This window comes from Callorhinus ursinus, unplaced genomic scaffold, assembly GCF_003265705.2.
Source record: "Callorhinus ursinus isolate GAN/ISIS: 27379988/994484 unplaced genomic scaffold, GSC_fseal_2.0 scaffold4, whole genome shotgun sequence".
NCBI lineage: Eukaryota > Metazoa > Chordata > Mammalia > Carnivora > Otariidae > Callorhinus > Callorhinus ursinus.
Genome location: NW_027397066.1, coordinates 133,806,112 through 133,822,299, shown reverse-complemented (window position 1 = coordinate 133,822,299; position 16,188 = coordinate 133,806,112). Strand labels below are relative to the sequence as shown.

The 16,188-nt window shown below is 39.7% G+C and overlaps 1 long non-coding RNA gene across 2 annotated transcripts in view; it reads left to right on the top strand.

The window, feature by feature from the left end:
* LOC141372664 (uncharacterized) overlaps positions 1 to 16,188 on the top strand; it is a 52,892-nt gene that overhangs the window by 17,689 nt on the left and 19,015 nt on the right. The window lies entirely within an intron of this gene.

Genomic DNA, 16,188 nt, shown 5'->3' with positions numbered 1-16,188 from the left:
AACCTAGGGCCCTGGGATGGAGCCCCGCATCGGGCTCCCTGCTCAGCGGGGAGTCTGCTTCTCCCTCTTCCTCTGCCCTGCCGCTCAACAGCAGCTTATGCTCTGTCAGCAGCAAATTCCTACAACTCTCAACCTCTTCTGCAAAAGTCCCCTTTACTGTCCTGCTCCAGCTGAGATCTGAAGCTCCCCAGATTACTCCTTCCAGCGTAGCCCTCTCTAGTGGTGGCCTTTATCTCTACCATCTCTACCGCATCCTACCTGACCACAGAGTGAGGGTGCTTCTTGCTCCTCATTGCCATTTCCAAACTCCTCCTCCCCCAGATCCCTGCTTTGAATCGCATGTCATCAGATATACCACCTACTGTCCCTTATTGTCACTTGCCCTTATTTCTCAAAGAGTTTAGCAGCTGATTCATGGTCACTTTCTCCATTGGTACTCCTAACATAATGCTAGGTAAATTCAATATCCATTTGGTCAGCTTTCAGATATCCTGGCCTTAGTTCCTTGACCTCTTCTTCCTGTAATTTTGCCTTTCACCCTTTATCAGTCACTCACTGTGAAATCTACTGTAGACCTTGGCATAATCTGTAACAATAACTCCTTCACATTCTCAGTGTCAGGCGTCCCTCTACTACCACCACTATGCCCGCCAGAGCCCCGACTCCAGCAGCCCTCTTGTTCTGCCAAGACCTATAGTCCCTTGACTCTATCAACTTTCAGTTATGGGTTATGCCTCCTTTTCCTCAGATCCTCTCATAGCCTCGTTACCTAGCATTAAATCCCTTGGTCAGTTATTAGAATCACTCCCTTGCAGGGAGTTCTAATTATTTGCTAAAATCGATCCTCCTTTCTTCCAAAATCAGAGCATTGTAGCTCAGCAGAGAGCTGACCATACATACCACATTTCTCAGGCTTCCTTGCATTTAACTGTAGCCATAGGACTAAAATTTTGCTAATAGAATATGACCCTAAGTAATGTGTGGTGCCTGCAGGCTAGGCCCTTAAAACAAGGGGCAGTGCTTGCTCCTTACACTCTCTTTTCCCCTCCTGATAACTGACAAATGGTGTGCCTGCTACCCAGTTTCTAGGATTTAGATGAGAATAAAAGCCCTAGGTCATGAAAGAGAAATAAGGTAGAAGGCCCCTCAGTCCCTAAGTGATCATTTGAAGCTGAGACTCAATGGCCTGGAATGGTCATTTCTGCTTAAAATTGAAATTTGTCAGAGAGGGAGAGAGAGAGAGCAAACGAGCCGGGGGAATGGCAGGCAGAGGGAGAAGCAGGCTCCCCACTGAGCAGGAAGCCCAGTGTGGGGCTTGATCCCAGGACCCTGGGATCATGACCTGAGCCGAAGGCAGACCTTAACCGACCGAACCACCCAAACATCCTTCCACCTTGAATTTTTTTTTTTTAAGATTTTATTTATTTATTTGACAGCAAGAGAGCACAAGCAGGGGGAACAGTAGAGGGAGAGGGAGAAGCAGGCTCCCCGCCAAGCAGGGAGCCCCATGTGGGGCTCCATCTCAGGACCCTGGGATCATGACCTGAGCCAAAGGCAGACACTTAACCATCTGAGCCACACAGGTGCCCCCCCACCTTGAAATTTAAAGAAAAAAACCCTTTCAAGCTTCCTTCTCTTCCTGCTATCACTTCATCTCTCTGTTCCTGTTTAAAGCAAAAAAGCCCGAAAGAGATACCTGTATTTCTTGAATTTAACTTTCATCTTATTTTCTTTTTTAAAAAAAGTATTTTGAAAAATTTCAAACATATGCAAGGGTAGAGAGACAGCAGAATGACCTCCATATATCATCACCCAGTTTCAACAATTATAAACATTTTGTCAATTTTATTTCATCCATCCTCCTTCCCTAAATCACCTGGACTGTTTTTTCTTCTTTTTTTAAATTTGAGTATTGTTGACACATAATGTTACATTAGTTTCAGGTGTACAACATAGTGATTCACTGATTCACCTTCTCTTTTGGACTGTTTTAAAGAAAGTTCCAGGGGCGCCTAGGTGGCTCAGTCATTAGACGTCTGCCTTCGGCACAGGTCATGGTCCCAGGGTCCTGGGATTGAGCTCCGCATCGGGTTCCCTCCTCAGTGGGAAGCCTGCTTCTCCTTCTCCCACTCCCCCTGCTTGTGTTCCCTCTCTCGCTGTGTCTCTTTCTGTCAAATAAATAAAATCTTTAAAAAAAATAAAATAAAAAAAATAAAGTTCCAGACATCATTTCACTGTAAATACTCCAGCATACATTTCTAACAGATAAGGACTGTAAAAAATGACAGTCACAACACAAACTTAATATCCAACAAATCTAAATACATGATCAGAGTTTAAATTTCCTATATTGTCTCAGAAACATCTTTTTATAATAGATTTGCTCAAATCAGGCTCTAAACACATTGTGTTTGGCTGGTATGTCCTTTAAGTCTTTCTTATTTCTAACAGTTTCCCCTCCACCCTTTTCTCATGCCACATGAATGTATTTGTGTGTGTGTATATATATATATATATATTTTTTTTTTAAGGTCATTTTTAAAAAGATTTTATTTATTTATTCATGAGAGAAAGAGAGAGGCAGAGGGAGAAGCAGGCTCCTGGTGGAGTAGGGAGCCTGACATGGGACTCGATCCCTGGGATCATGACCTGAGCTGAAGGCAGATACTTAACTGACTGAGCCACCCAGGCGTCCTTAAGGTCATTTTTCCTGTATTAGTTTCCACATTCTGGAGTTGGCTATTTGCATCCTCATGATGTGATCTAGCATGTTCTTCTCTCCTGTATTTCCTGGAAACTAGTAGTCATATCTTGAGGCTTGATTCTCTGCTTTCTTCAATCCATTCCAGTCACACATTCACCCTCCTACTACTGTGTGCATGTTGTCAAGTTCATTGATGACCCCTATTGCTAAATCTAATGGCCCATTCTCAACCCTCTTCTTCTTGATCCATTGGCAGTATTTGAATTGATCACTTCATCCTCCTTGGTGCATTTCCTTTATTTGGCTTATTGGACAGCACACTATCATGGTATTACCTTGACTTACTTGTTGCTTCTTTTCAGTTTCTTTTGCTGGTTCCTGTTTACCATTGCTACCTCTAAATGTTAGAGTGCTATAGGATTATTTTTTGGTTCTCTTCTCTATCTGCACAAAATCCATTGGTGATCTCATCCAGTTCTCAGGCTTTAAGTACCATTTTATACATGCTGACTTTCTAATTTATAGCTTTAGCCTCCTGGATCTCTTCCAAGGAATTCAAATTCATATAGCTGACTGTTTATTTGACATAACCATTTGAGTGTCTAATAAGCACCTCAATTTGATTATGTCCATAATTTGGCACCTGACCTTCCTCCAAATCTGCTCCTCTCTTAGACTTCTCCATTCCACTTGATAGGAGCTCCATCTTTCCAGTTGTTCAGGTCAAAAATCTTAGATCATTTTGGACACTTGCTTTCTCTCCACCCCAAATAGAATCTGTCAGCAAATCCCACCATCTGGTCATTTATCCCCACCTATACTGTTGTCATCTTGATTCAGTCCATTGTTTTTGTTTTTGTTTCTTCTTTAAAGATTTGATTTTATTTATTTGAGAGAGAGAGAGAGCATGAGAGCGGGCAGGATCAGAGGGAGAAGCAGACTCCCTGCTGAGCAGGGAGCCCGATGCAGGACTTGATCCTGGGACTCCAGCATCATGACCTGAGCCGAAGGCAGTCGCTTAACCAACTGAGCCACCCAGGAGCTTGATTCAGTCCATTGTTATCTCTTGCCTCTTATCATAGCCTCCTAACTGATCTCTGACCTACTCCTTTGTTCTTATCACAACAGCAAGAATGATCTTTTTAAAAAAATGTAGGTCACATCAGGTTACTCCTCTGCTCAAAATATTCCAGTGATTTCCCTGTTTCCTTACAGTAAAAGTTGAAGTCCTTAAAATGACCTATAAGACCCTACATAATCTTATTCTAATACTTCTCTGACATTTCTCCCAGTATTCTCCCAATATTCTACCCCCTACTCAGGCCATGCTGGCCCTCTTAACTGTCTCTGTCATATACCTCCTCTCAACTCACCTTAGCATTTGGTGTTTTGCTTGGTATGTTCCTCCCACATTTTCAGTTTGGCTCACTCCTTCAAAGGGTAAAAGATTTTACATTTTCAATGAGTCCTTTCCTGACCAACTTCTTTAAATTTACATTTCTCGGGCGCCTGGGTGGCTCAGATGGTTAAGCGTCTGCCTTCGGCTCAGGTCATGATCCCAGGATCCTGGGATCAACTCCTGCATCGGGCTCCCTGCTCCTTGGAAGCCTGCTTCTCCCTCTGCCTCTCTCTCTCTCTCTCTCTCTCTCTCTCTGCCTCTCATGAATAAAAAAAAAATAATTAAAAAAATAAATAAAATTACATTTCTCTAAAAAGTAAAATTGAGGAGTCAAAGGGCATAAGCATTTGTGTTTTGAAAAATATTAAAATATTACCAAATTACTTTCACCAATTATGTATGAGTATACAAGTTTTCCCCATAACCTGGCCAACTGAGGCTATTAGCAACTTTTGATTTTTTGACAATCACAGTGTAGTTTTAATTTTCATTTCTTTTCTTATGAGGGAGTTTAAATATCAATTTAAGAGCAGTTTGTTTTTCCATTTCTGAAAACTGGAAGTTCATATCCTTTGTCCACTTTTCTAAGGATATTGGTCTTTCTCTTATTTATTTGTAGAAGCTCTTTGTATGCTGTGGAAATGAATACCTAGTCTGTCATATGAGTTAGAATAAAATTTTCCCAGTTTGTCATTTGTTTTTGACTTTATTTATGGTGGGTTCTTCTATGCAGAATTTTTAAAAATTGGAAGTCTAATTCATCGATATTTTCTTTCTTTCTTTACCTTTTCAATGTGGCTAATAGAACGCTTTAAATTATATGTATAGCTTGCATTATATTTCATTGAACACCACTGTTCTGGGTCTTCTATCTCCAATGTAGTGTGGTTGATTTGTTTCCTCAGCAGTGGGCACTGGCATCTTCTTGAGGAGTCTCTGGTCCTGCACAGTAATCACTACTGATGACTACCATCCCCATTATGGCCTCTGGTTATAACATCTCCAACTCCAGCTTTCTTTTCTCAACCAAATCACTTTGATCTGTCAGTCTGTGATATTGGGATTTATAATAAGACATATATATTTGATTTTTTTTCTGATTTCCGGCACAGAGGTTTTATCTTTTTTTAAAGATTGTATTTATTTATTTGAGAGAGAGAGAGAATGAGAGATAGAGAGCACGAGAGGGAAGAGGGTCAGAGGGAGAAGCAGACTCCCTGCTGAGCAGGGAGCCCGATGTGGGACTCGATCCCAAGACTCCAGGATCATGACCTGAGCTGAAGGCAGTCGCCCAACCAACTGAGCCACCCAGGCACCCACATCGATATTTTCTTTTATGGATTCTGAGTATAGTGTCATACCACGAAAGGCCGTACCATATCTCCCACATGAGATAATTTTTTTATCATACTTTTTTTTAACATTTAAATCTTTTATCCATCTGGAATTCATTTTGTTACAGGATGTGAGATATGGTTCCAATTTTATTGTTTTTCCAAATGGTCAACCATTTGTCCTAACAATTGCTCTGATTTACTGAATGCTCTGTTTTCTTCATTGACATGAAATGCCACTCAGGAGATTCTTAGGCAAACTTTAATGGCCGTGAACTTACGTTGATGTAACACTGTTTTCTCTTTGTGAAACCTCTGCTGGCAGGCAGAGACCTCACACTTGCCACTGAGAGCTGCAAACAGGTCAAACCTGTAAAATGCTGAAAGCCCACACCCAGTAAATGAATACATTATGTCTTCAAATTGTAGCTTAGAAGTGTTGTGAGCACATGATTCTCATATAGTTAGTTCCTCCACCCCACCCACATTCTTTCCAATAAGACCAAAAGGTGGCAGGAAAAGAGTCACATGGTTTTTGGTTGTTTGTTCAACAGGTGAAGAAAACCAGAACTTAATATTTGCAAATCACTTTGAACTGCGGAGGAGGACACTGCTATTGTAATCCTCATGTTACCTTTTATACATCAAGCATGTTGTTGTAACATCAGCATTCTGGGCTTAATGAAGTTTTATTCTAATTAGTATAAATTAATCTCTCTTCAACTAGTTGTGAAACCAGGTCACCAAGTATGGATTATGAGAGACAAAATTTGGGGGGATGGAATGAAATTTTTCAGAATTGATGATGTCATATGAGACCATTAAAGCCAGTTCACCTGGCACCTACCTATTAGGATGTTTTTAAAACTAGGACACATATGTATTGTTCAGTGATAATTATACTGATAATGCTGATACTAAGATCCTGCAAAATACTGCTATAGCTTTTGAATTAAGTGCTGACTCATAAAAAATAATTATGAGAAATATAATTTAAGTTTCAAGGTTATTTGGCTGTGTTCCTTAATGGAAATACTGTATGACATAATAGGGGTTTTGCTGACAATGCAGACAGGATAAGTTTATTTTTATTTTAATTTTTTAAAGATTTTATTCATTCGACACAGAGAGCACAAGAAGGGGGGGGGCAGGCAGAGGGAGAAGCAGGCTCCCCGCTGAGCAGGGAGCCTGACGTGGGACTGGATCCCAGCGAAGGCAGACACTTAACTGACTGAGCCACCCAGATGCCGCAGACAGACAGGGTGAGTTTAATCTTGATTCTTCCACCTTTTATCTAAGTAATTTGAACAAGTAACCTTACTTCTGTAAGCCTCAATTTCCTTATATATAAAATAATATGATAATACTACTTACTGCTTTAGGGATTAATCAGAAAATCCACTTATGCATTTCCTCCCTATCTGATTGGCAAAGGCCAAAAAAATGTAATGATATATTGGGTGGTGAGAGTATGGTGGAGACAGGTACTCTCATACATTGCTTGAGGGAGTGTAAATTGGTACAACCACCACATAAAACTGTTTGGCAATATCTATCAAAATTACAAATGCACACACATACCTTTGGCCTGCAATTCCTCCAGCTGGAATTTATCAAGCAGATGTACTATTTTATTTATTTATTTATTTTTAAAGATTTTATTTATTTCACAGAGAGAGACAGCGAGAACAGGAACACAAGCAGGGGGAGTGGGAGAGGGAGAAGCAGGCTTCCCGCTGAGCAGGGAGCCCTATGCGGGGCTCAATCCCGGGACCCTGGGATCATGACCGGAGCCAAAGGCAGACGCTCAAGGACTGAGCCACCCAGGTGCCCCTAAATACTACGAGTTTTATAATATATGAGTAATTTTAAACAAAATTGGTCTTACTATAAATTGTAAAGGCATTTCTCTTAGCCCATTAAGTCTTACAATCTGGGTCTGTTATCATTTAGATTTCTCATAAAGGTATTAAAATAACTAGTAATTTTTTTCAAAGATTTTATTTATTTATTTGAGAGAGAGAGAATAAGCAGTGGGTGGGGGTGGGGGTTGGGAAAGGCTCGAGGCAAAGGGAGGAGCAGGCTCCCCAAGGAGCAAGGAGCCTGATGCGGAACTCAATCCCAGGACCCAGAGCCAAAGGCAGAAGCTTAACCAACTGAGCTACCCAGGTGTCCAAAATATCCAGTAATTTAAAAAAATCTTAATTATGCAAATAACATGATTAGAAGGAAAGATTTTCCATGTACAAATGCAAACATCTCCTGTTAGTCATTGAGCAATTAGAGTTTTGATAGATAAGTGTCATTTAAACTTCTCTCTAACATTACTGGGTTTTGGGGCACTTGGGTGGCTCAGTCCTTGAGCGTCTGCCTTGGACTCCGGTCATGATCCCAGGGTCCTGGGATAGAGCCCCGCATCAGGCTCCCTGCTCCGTGGGAAGCCTGCTTCTCCCTCTCCCACTCCCCCTGCTTGTGTTCCCCCTCTCACTGTCTCTCTCTGTCAAATAAATAAATACAATCTTTAAAAAAAAAAATTACTGGGTTTTGAAGAAGAAATGAAAATACTTAGAATCATTTATTTATTTATAGTTAAATTTGCTTATAGTTCTGAGTTTTGAGCAAATTTGGATAAACAGAATAAATGGAGAATTTTCTATTTTACTTATATGTACTATCAGGCTGCCCTAGTTTCTTTTCAGTAAACTGTGCATCTAGATTTGTCACACTTATCAGATATTCTACTATTAATATCTTGTTCTCCCCCATACTTTGGTAATAATACTTTCTCTGGTTTTTAATTTCTTAGACATAAATAGTTTTTAGGCTATGCTGTATATATATTATATATTATATAAATTTATATGTTTATTTATATATATATTATATACATATTTTATATATATATATATGTAATGTGTCCTTCTAGACTCTAATCTCCCAGTCTGGTAAAGTATTTTCCAGAATGTAAGAAAGACTTAGATCACATGGTGTCTTGCCTACGAAATTGTTAAGAGATCTCCAAAGCTGGGTCTCCCAATTTTTTCCCAGTGTCTTGAGTCTACCTCTATATACTACTGTAATTGCTTTGTCTCTTTTAGCAAACAGGAAACACCTTAAAAAACATGAACTCAATTTTTCATCCTTATAACTATGTGCCAGGCCTGGCAACCAAGTATTAGGTACTCAATAATATTTGCTGAATAAAGACCAGTTTTTTCCAGTAGATGTTATACTTCTAATGAAAGTGCTTCAGGAAATGTTATCACTTTATTACATTTGAGTATTTTATTAAGTATAAAAGTAAATCAAATATAGAGTTTTTATCTAGCATGTCTCAAAAATCTGAATACAGAGGAATTCTGTTTTTCTCAAATTCTAATTTAATAGTGTAATAAATAATTGTGATCTAAATTCCCTATTTTAAGCTTAAAAGATTCATTTTTTTTTTTTTTTTAATAACTGAGTGCACAGCCTTCTTCCAACAGCTTGGCCCAATGATCACTTTTAGGGGACTATTGAAGAAGCAACTGAAAATGTTGGCTATTTTTTTCTCAAAAGTAACAAGTCACCTCATTAATGATAAAAAACAAAATTGTTGGGGCGCCTGGGTGGCTCAGTCGTTAAGTGTCTGCCTTCGGCTCAGGTCATGATCCCAGGATCCTTGGATTGAGCCCCGCATCGGGCTCCCTGCTCCGCGGGAAGCCTGCTTCTCCCTCTCCCACTCGCCCTGCTTGTGTTCCCTCTCTCGCTATGTCTCTCTCTGTCAAATAAATAAAATCTTTAAAAAAAACCTGATATTGGCAGATGTAGATAGATGAATAGGGAAATGCTTTTTCTGACCTAGGGGGTCTGTTTTGTGGTCTGAGATGGAAGCAAGCAGGACTCTGACAGTTTGGCCCAGAGGTACATTCTTCAGCCTCCCTCAGCCAGGTTCTTCCTCTGTGAAATGGGATCCAAACACCGGCCTCACGGTTTTTATAACCAAGGTTGTCTGTTTTTGGATGATGCTCTGTAGTACAGATTTCTGGGGCTCCCAACAGACTTCCAGAATCTAAATAGATCCACTGTTGCAAATTGAGAAAAGTCCTAACCCCCTCTGGAAGGTTCCACCTTAAGAAGGTGAGCTATTCTTTCGGCCGGCAAAAATACAAACTCTTTTCTTTGCTGCCTACTGGTCTGGTAGTTAGGGCGCTTAAATTATATTCTTCAGGGCGCCTGGGTGGCTTAGTTGGTTAAGCGACTGCCTTCGGCTCAGGTCATGATCCTGGAGTCCTGGGATCCAGTCCCACATCGGGCTCCCTGCTGAGCAGGGAGTCTGCTTCTCCCTCTGACCCTCCCCCCTCTCATGCTCTCTCTCTCATTCTCTCTCTCAAATAAATAAATAAATAAAATCTTAAAAAAATTATATTCTTCAATCAACAGCACAGAAATCCCTCATTTCCCATTGTTACCAGTGATCTCAATGATGTAGCCACAATGCAGAGACTTAAAATCTTAGCTGGTAACAAGTGAAAGGCAGCAGGAATTGCATTAGGAACATAATAACCATTAAGTCCTATGGCCTCACTAATATATCCATCCTTCAAATTTGAATTCTAGAAATCTGTACACCTAGGTAGACAGCAGTATTCTGGCCGCCTGTAAAAATGACTTAACAATATGTTCTTTTGCATGTTTGTTTTGAGGGTCAATATAAGAAAAGACCTGGGGGAGTAGTACATTCTGTGTTTTGGTATTATCGGCAACACCATCCATCATGTTATTTAATGTTCCTCTTATAAATTAGGGGAGAACCTAGAGATGGCAGACCCATTAATAACTATTTCATTTAAATTTGAAAGTTCCTGAACAGGAGGGAGATGGCTTTGAGAGACATAATTTGAAAGGAGGGAGAATAGACAAATTGTGACAATGAATGTTACTGACCCACTGTGTGCCAGATGCCTTAAATATTTCTAGCCTATGGTACCTTTAAAGAAAAAATAGAGAAGGACATGTAACTTGAGTGTTGGGATTTGTAGAGGAGAGTTCAGATTTGAACACAGCAGCTTTGGTGGGACAGGATCTAAGAAAGAGGACTTAAAAACTTCCCTGTGCTAACTCATCTCTTCAAAGAACTTCAAACTGTCACCACCAGTAATCAATACTTACCTAGAATGGTTGACACTGACATCAGGATACAGAAGATAAGTTATAAGATATGTAAATCATCTGGCATACACTACATATTCAGCAATGTTACTTTTACTTTTAATTCTCATAAATCATTCTGCCAACGGTACTGGATCTCACCATGGAAAAAATTTCTTTTTCCAAAGACATTTATATGTCTACAGGAATTCTGTATTGTACTTTCTATTTTCAGTAAGTTTAAGGGCATTAAAATAATATTGATTATTGGGAACAAATGTCAATATTATGAATTTAAGACATTGATAAACCCAAATTATTCCATTAGAGATATAATGACATTGATTATTAATGTCTCAGCAATGTCCCCAAAGACCTCTGTGTCACTAAATTCAGTGGGTATTTATCAGTCCTCTTTCTCTTTTTACTTAACCTCCCAGGTTTACCAGTCAACCTGTTTTTCGCTCCATCCATCCTTCTATGTCACATCTCATGTCCAATCTGTTACTTGGAACTGTTGATTTTATACCCTCTCCCCATATGCCTTTCTCATGCATAATTTTTATCCATCTTTACTATCATCACTTAAGTACAAGCTAGATTCATATCTCATTACCAGTAATTGCCCCACTGCCCTCCCTACCTCCATTATGGCTCCCTTTGATTTTGTTCTCCATGCTAGAGCCAAAATAGTCTTTTAAAAATGCAAATCTTTTAATGTTAACCCTACGAAAATTCCTACATTGTCTTACTTAACAGGTCACAGAAGTCTCTGTCAATCAATGGGACCTAACAGACCCTCTCAGTATAAACTCTTCTACTTTGTGTAACTCTTTTTTTTTTTTTAATATTTATTTTTCAACACAGAGAGAGAGACAGTGAGAGAGGAAACACAAGCAGGGGGAGTGGGGGAGGGAGAAGCAGGCTTCCCGCTGAGCAGGGAGCCCGATGTGGGACTCGATCCCAGGACCCTGGGATCATGACCTGAGCTGAAGTCAGACACTTACCTACCGAGCCACCCAGGTGCCCTTTGTGTAACTCTTTTGTCAGAGTCACCAGGATTTATAACTGCCTATCTTCTCTTGGCTTCTTTTGCCTTCTATCTCTACCTCAAATTAGGGAAATTCATGGAGATGCCAATAAGTTGGCACCAACTCTCCTACCTCCATGCAAAGTGATTAGGAGGAAGTTTTATTATTGCTTTCATTTTCTGTGGAAAAAATGTTTTTGTTCTCACATCACAGTCCATAGATATAGAATACCTTTCAGAAGGCATAGAAGCCTAATCCGTTTTAGGATGCCAGATCAAAGCCAAGATATGAAAGGATAAAACAAGTCCAGTGTTAATGCCATGAGGAGCTCAAGGATCCTTTATATGTCATTATGTTTCTTATATAATATCTAAACGTTGTATATTTAAAGATAGATTTCAGGTTCCATCTTTCCAGTACATAGGGAAGTGGCTTTGGAATCAGATCAGGCAACTTTCTTAACCTCCCCAGTACTCATCTGTCTGATAAAGTAAACAGGATAGTAAGATTACCGCTGACAGAGTTATTTCGAGGATTAACTAACATAAAGTAAGTAAAGCACTTAGCAGAGAGTCTGGCACATATCAATGACCAATATGTTCTAGTTACTATTTTTGTTTGTGATAGTCATAAAATCCATTTTAAGGAAGTCCTTTTAGATTAATGTAGATTTTTTTTCTTTGGAGGAAGGGAATACTAGGATTTGAACAGTACTTTTGTTGGTTCAAATCATTGTATCATTGATTTTGTTCTATCAGATAAATAGACATTTCACAACTGAACACAGTTAAAATTTATCTTATTACTGTTCTTCAGGAAAGGAATACACAAACCCTGTCTTACCTGGTGTTATTGTAAACTAATAATCAATATCCTTTTTTGACCATGTCACTTCCAGCTCCTAGAAGATTCTTACCATTTTGGGAGCTCTCAAGCACAAAGTTCACTGCACTATTTCTATCTGTGGGATGATTTCTGTTGGTGGCAGAGACTCTACTGTCCCCTGGTGGCATCTGCTGTCTTCCATTGGTTCAGTGTTCTAGCTCAGAAAAATTGTAATTATTCTTAGTCATAAATTTTAGCAGGCAGGCAGAACTTGAGAGTTGCTTTTCCGTTCTGATATGGAAGAGTAGGGATTCTTAGGCCTCTCTCCTACACATTAGTATCTCAACACCAATGCTTCCTCTAGAAGCAGAATCATTTTGTCTCCTTAAAGAGTTACACATTAGCCTCTTGGAGTTCCAATTTTGCAGTCAGAGCCTGACTCAACAGATAGGATCCTGAAACTTTCTCCCCGAACTCTGGTGTCCTTTCTGACTTCTTACCTGTGATGAAGGGGTTGGGTGTTATTTCAGACTTGTCTGGGTCCTAGTTAGGATCTCAATGATCTGCAATCTATGACTGTATAAAGGTATGAACTCAGGTGTGTGAGACACAAGTTTTTTTTCTATCACTTACCTTAAGTTCAATTTTGAATCGCCTATTCCAAAGGGTCGGTAATGCCATAATTTTGCCAGTTTCTGGTATCTCACTTTTCTCTCTTGGGATTGGATCTAAACTTGATAATGTCTAGCAAATTTTGGGGTTGGGAGCCTCTGGTTCTCAAAGTCATTTGTCTACATAGGCATCCAATGAGAAACTAGACATCTTACCTCAGTCATCAGTTCTCCCAGGCCTCTTGAGTTCAGACTTCCCTTCTGCAAGCTCTCTTGAAGTATGGAGGCCATCTTTCCTTTTCTATGGGAATACAGGGGTATTGTTTTGCTCCCACTCCAAGCTAGGGCATAGGAAATCTTTGGAGTCTGTCTAGTTCCCATCTACTTACTCACACCATTAATCCATATTCTTTCTAGGGCCTGCTGCCTTCCTGAGGCTGTATTTGGGAATCTGGGCACACCATTCCCTCTGCTCTCAGATTTCATAAACTTTTGGAGGTTTGCTGACTTCCCAGGGATGTGACTGGGGAACATGGTTCAGAGACTTCTCATCTCTGGGATAGTGTAAATCTGCCCTGCCATTGCTGCCCCTCCTACTCTCCTCTCTCTGCCATCTGTAACCCCCTCATTCTCCTGCATGGGAAATGGGTTTGTTTGTGTTTTAGTATTATTATTTTTTGCCAGTGGAAAGCCATGCTCTTAGATGCTTTTACAGCCATTTTTGTTCAAATCTCTTACTATGCCAGGAGTCTTTCTTGTTCCTGTAAAGCCAAGCCTTTTGCAACTCCAAAGTTAGGAAAGTTAGAAAACACTCCAAAGTGTTTTCCCCACTCTGTTTTCTTTGCTATCACGTGTTTTTCTCCTTAAGGAATGAGCACAAAATGCCTAGCTGCTTGTTTGAGGGCAGTAATGAGCAAAGAGATTGAGAGAGGATATTGGGTGGGGGATGCAATCTGTTAATATTATCCTCCCAAACTTATGGGGAAAGTGACAGAAATAACAATAATGATAATAATGATAATGATAATAGAGATCTTAGAGCAAATATTCATCCCTCTTTCCAGATGAAATTGTATAACCTTAGCCTTAATAAATAGTGCATGCTCCTTAGTCTTTCTACACACAGACAAGAAGCCTTCAGAACTGAGAAGACATGTTTTAAGTAAGCAGACTGACAATGGGACAGGTTGTCTTCTAGGAGGATTTACCTTTTCACTAGAGATCAGTACTGGCGTGGTTTTGAAAGGTACGATTCTGTTATTCAAGTTTGTTCTAGGAAAATGACAGTTTACATAAAGCTGTTACGTTACTGTGAGAAATCTAGACAGTGAGAGTAACATTTAGTCTTTTACACCCAGAAACCTGTATAACACAAAGAATCACGTTATATTTTCTGAGAATGCAGAGGCATCTTCAAAGTACCTTTGCAGTTTTAACTTTCATTTTGAAATAGGTTGATACTAGTAATTATTTTAATAAAGTATTAGCTATTTATGATTAATAATTGCTTATACTTGTTGAGTACTTACTATGTTTCTGATAGTACAACATCTAAATAATTCTTCACCTAATCCTCATAAGGCACCTGGCTGGCTCAGTCAGGGCAGCATGGGACACTTGATCTTGGGGCTGTGAGTTTAAGCCAAACACTGAGCGTAGAGCTTACTTAAAATAAATAAATAAACAAACCAACTTAAGAGATACATATCATTATCCTAATTTACAGGTGAGGAAACTGAGGCACAGAAAGGCTAAGTACTTTGTTCAGAGTCACAAGTTAGTATCTATTAGTGATTGAATTTGAACCTCAGAAGTGTGATGGCACAGAAGTGCTTAACCATGTTACCTAGTTAATGATAACAATGGTTAGGAGGATATGGAGTAAAAGTGACGATTCTTGGACTTAATGTGCTAGAGGCTAATTTTAAGCTACTAGAGCAGAATAAAACTTTTATTTTTTTTATTTTTTTTAAAGATTTATTTATTTGAAAGAGAGAGAATGAGAGAGAATGCGAGCACATGAGAGGGGGGAGAGTCAGAGGGAGAAGCAGACTCCCTGCTGAGCAGGGAGCCCGATGCGGGACTCGATCCCGGGACTCCAGGATCATGACCTGAGCCGAAGGCAGTCGCTTAACCAACTGAGCCACCCAGGCGCCCCAGCAGAATAAAACTTTTAATGTGAATTTCTCATTTGATATTTATGAGACAAAGTGTAAATTACCAGTTTGCAGCCTGGAAATGAGACTGGATTAGTGAGCAATTTATTTTGACTCATATTCATCAAAAGACACAGAGGTTATGTGCTGGGCTGACCTAGATCCTCTTGGAGCCATAACGAATAAACACTATGGAATTCAAGGACATCAACTCATAAGGAATTAACATTTTGCATTAATTTTAATGTGCTGGAATTTGAAAGGATCAGCATGAAGTGCTGATAATCTCAAATTATACATAAATACACATGGAAATGAAATTTCTTATTAACATTCTTATAAAAATTCTCAAGTCCATTCACATTCTGTATAACTCGTTCATTCATTCAAAGACATTTATTGAGCACCTATGGGGCGCGTGGGTGATGCAGTCGGTTAGGTGGGATTCTTGGTTTTGGCTCAGGTCATGATCTCAGGGTCCTGAGATCCAGCAAACCACCCCCCCCCCCCCAGCTCAGCAAGGGATCTGCTTGAGACTCTGTCTCCCTCTGCCTTTCCCCCTCCCCCCCACCCTGCACTCTTTCTCTAAACAAAAAAATAAACCTAAAAAAAATTTATTGAGCACCTACTATGTGCTGGACACTGTTAGAAGTGCTCTGAATAGAGCAATGAACAAAACCAAATTCTTGTCCTCGTGGACTTTAATTCTAATGGGAGGAGATAGATGAAATAAATGAATAAACAATTAGAATATTACCAAGTGCTAAAGAACATGCCACTTCTCTCCAAAATTAGGCTTTATCAAGAGGTGAGTCTATGTTCATATAAATACGTAAAATGTTTACACAAATTCCCAGAAGGGAAAAGCGGACTATAACACAGTTTTATCAGGAAACTAAACTGCGCTCTCTTCTGGACGTTCAGCTTCAGAGCCTTTGCCTAACCTCTATCACTTACAGTGTTAATAGCAACTTGTAACAAAACGGCAGCAGTAACAC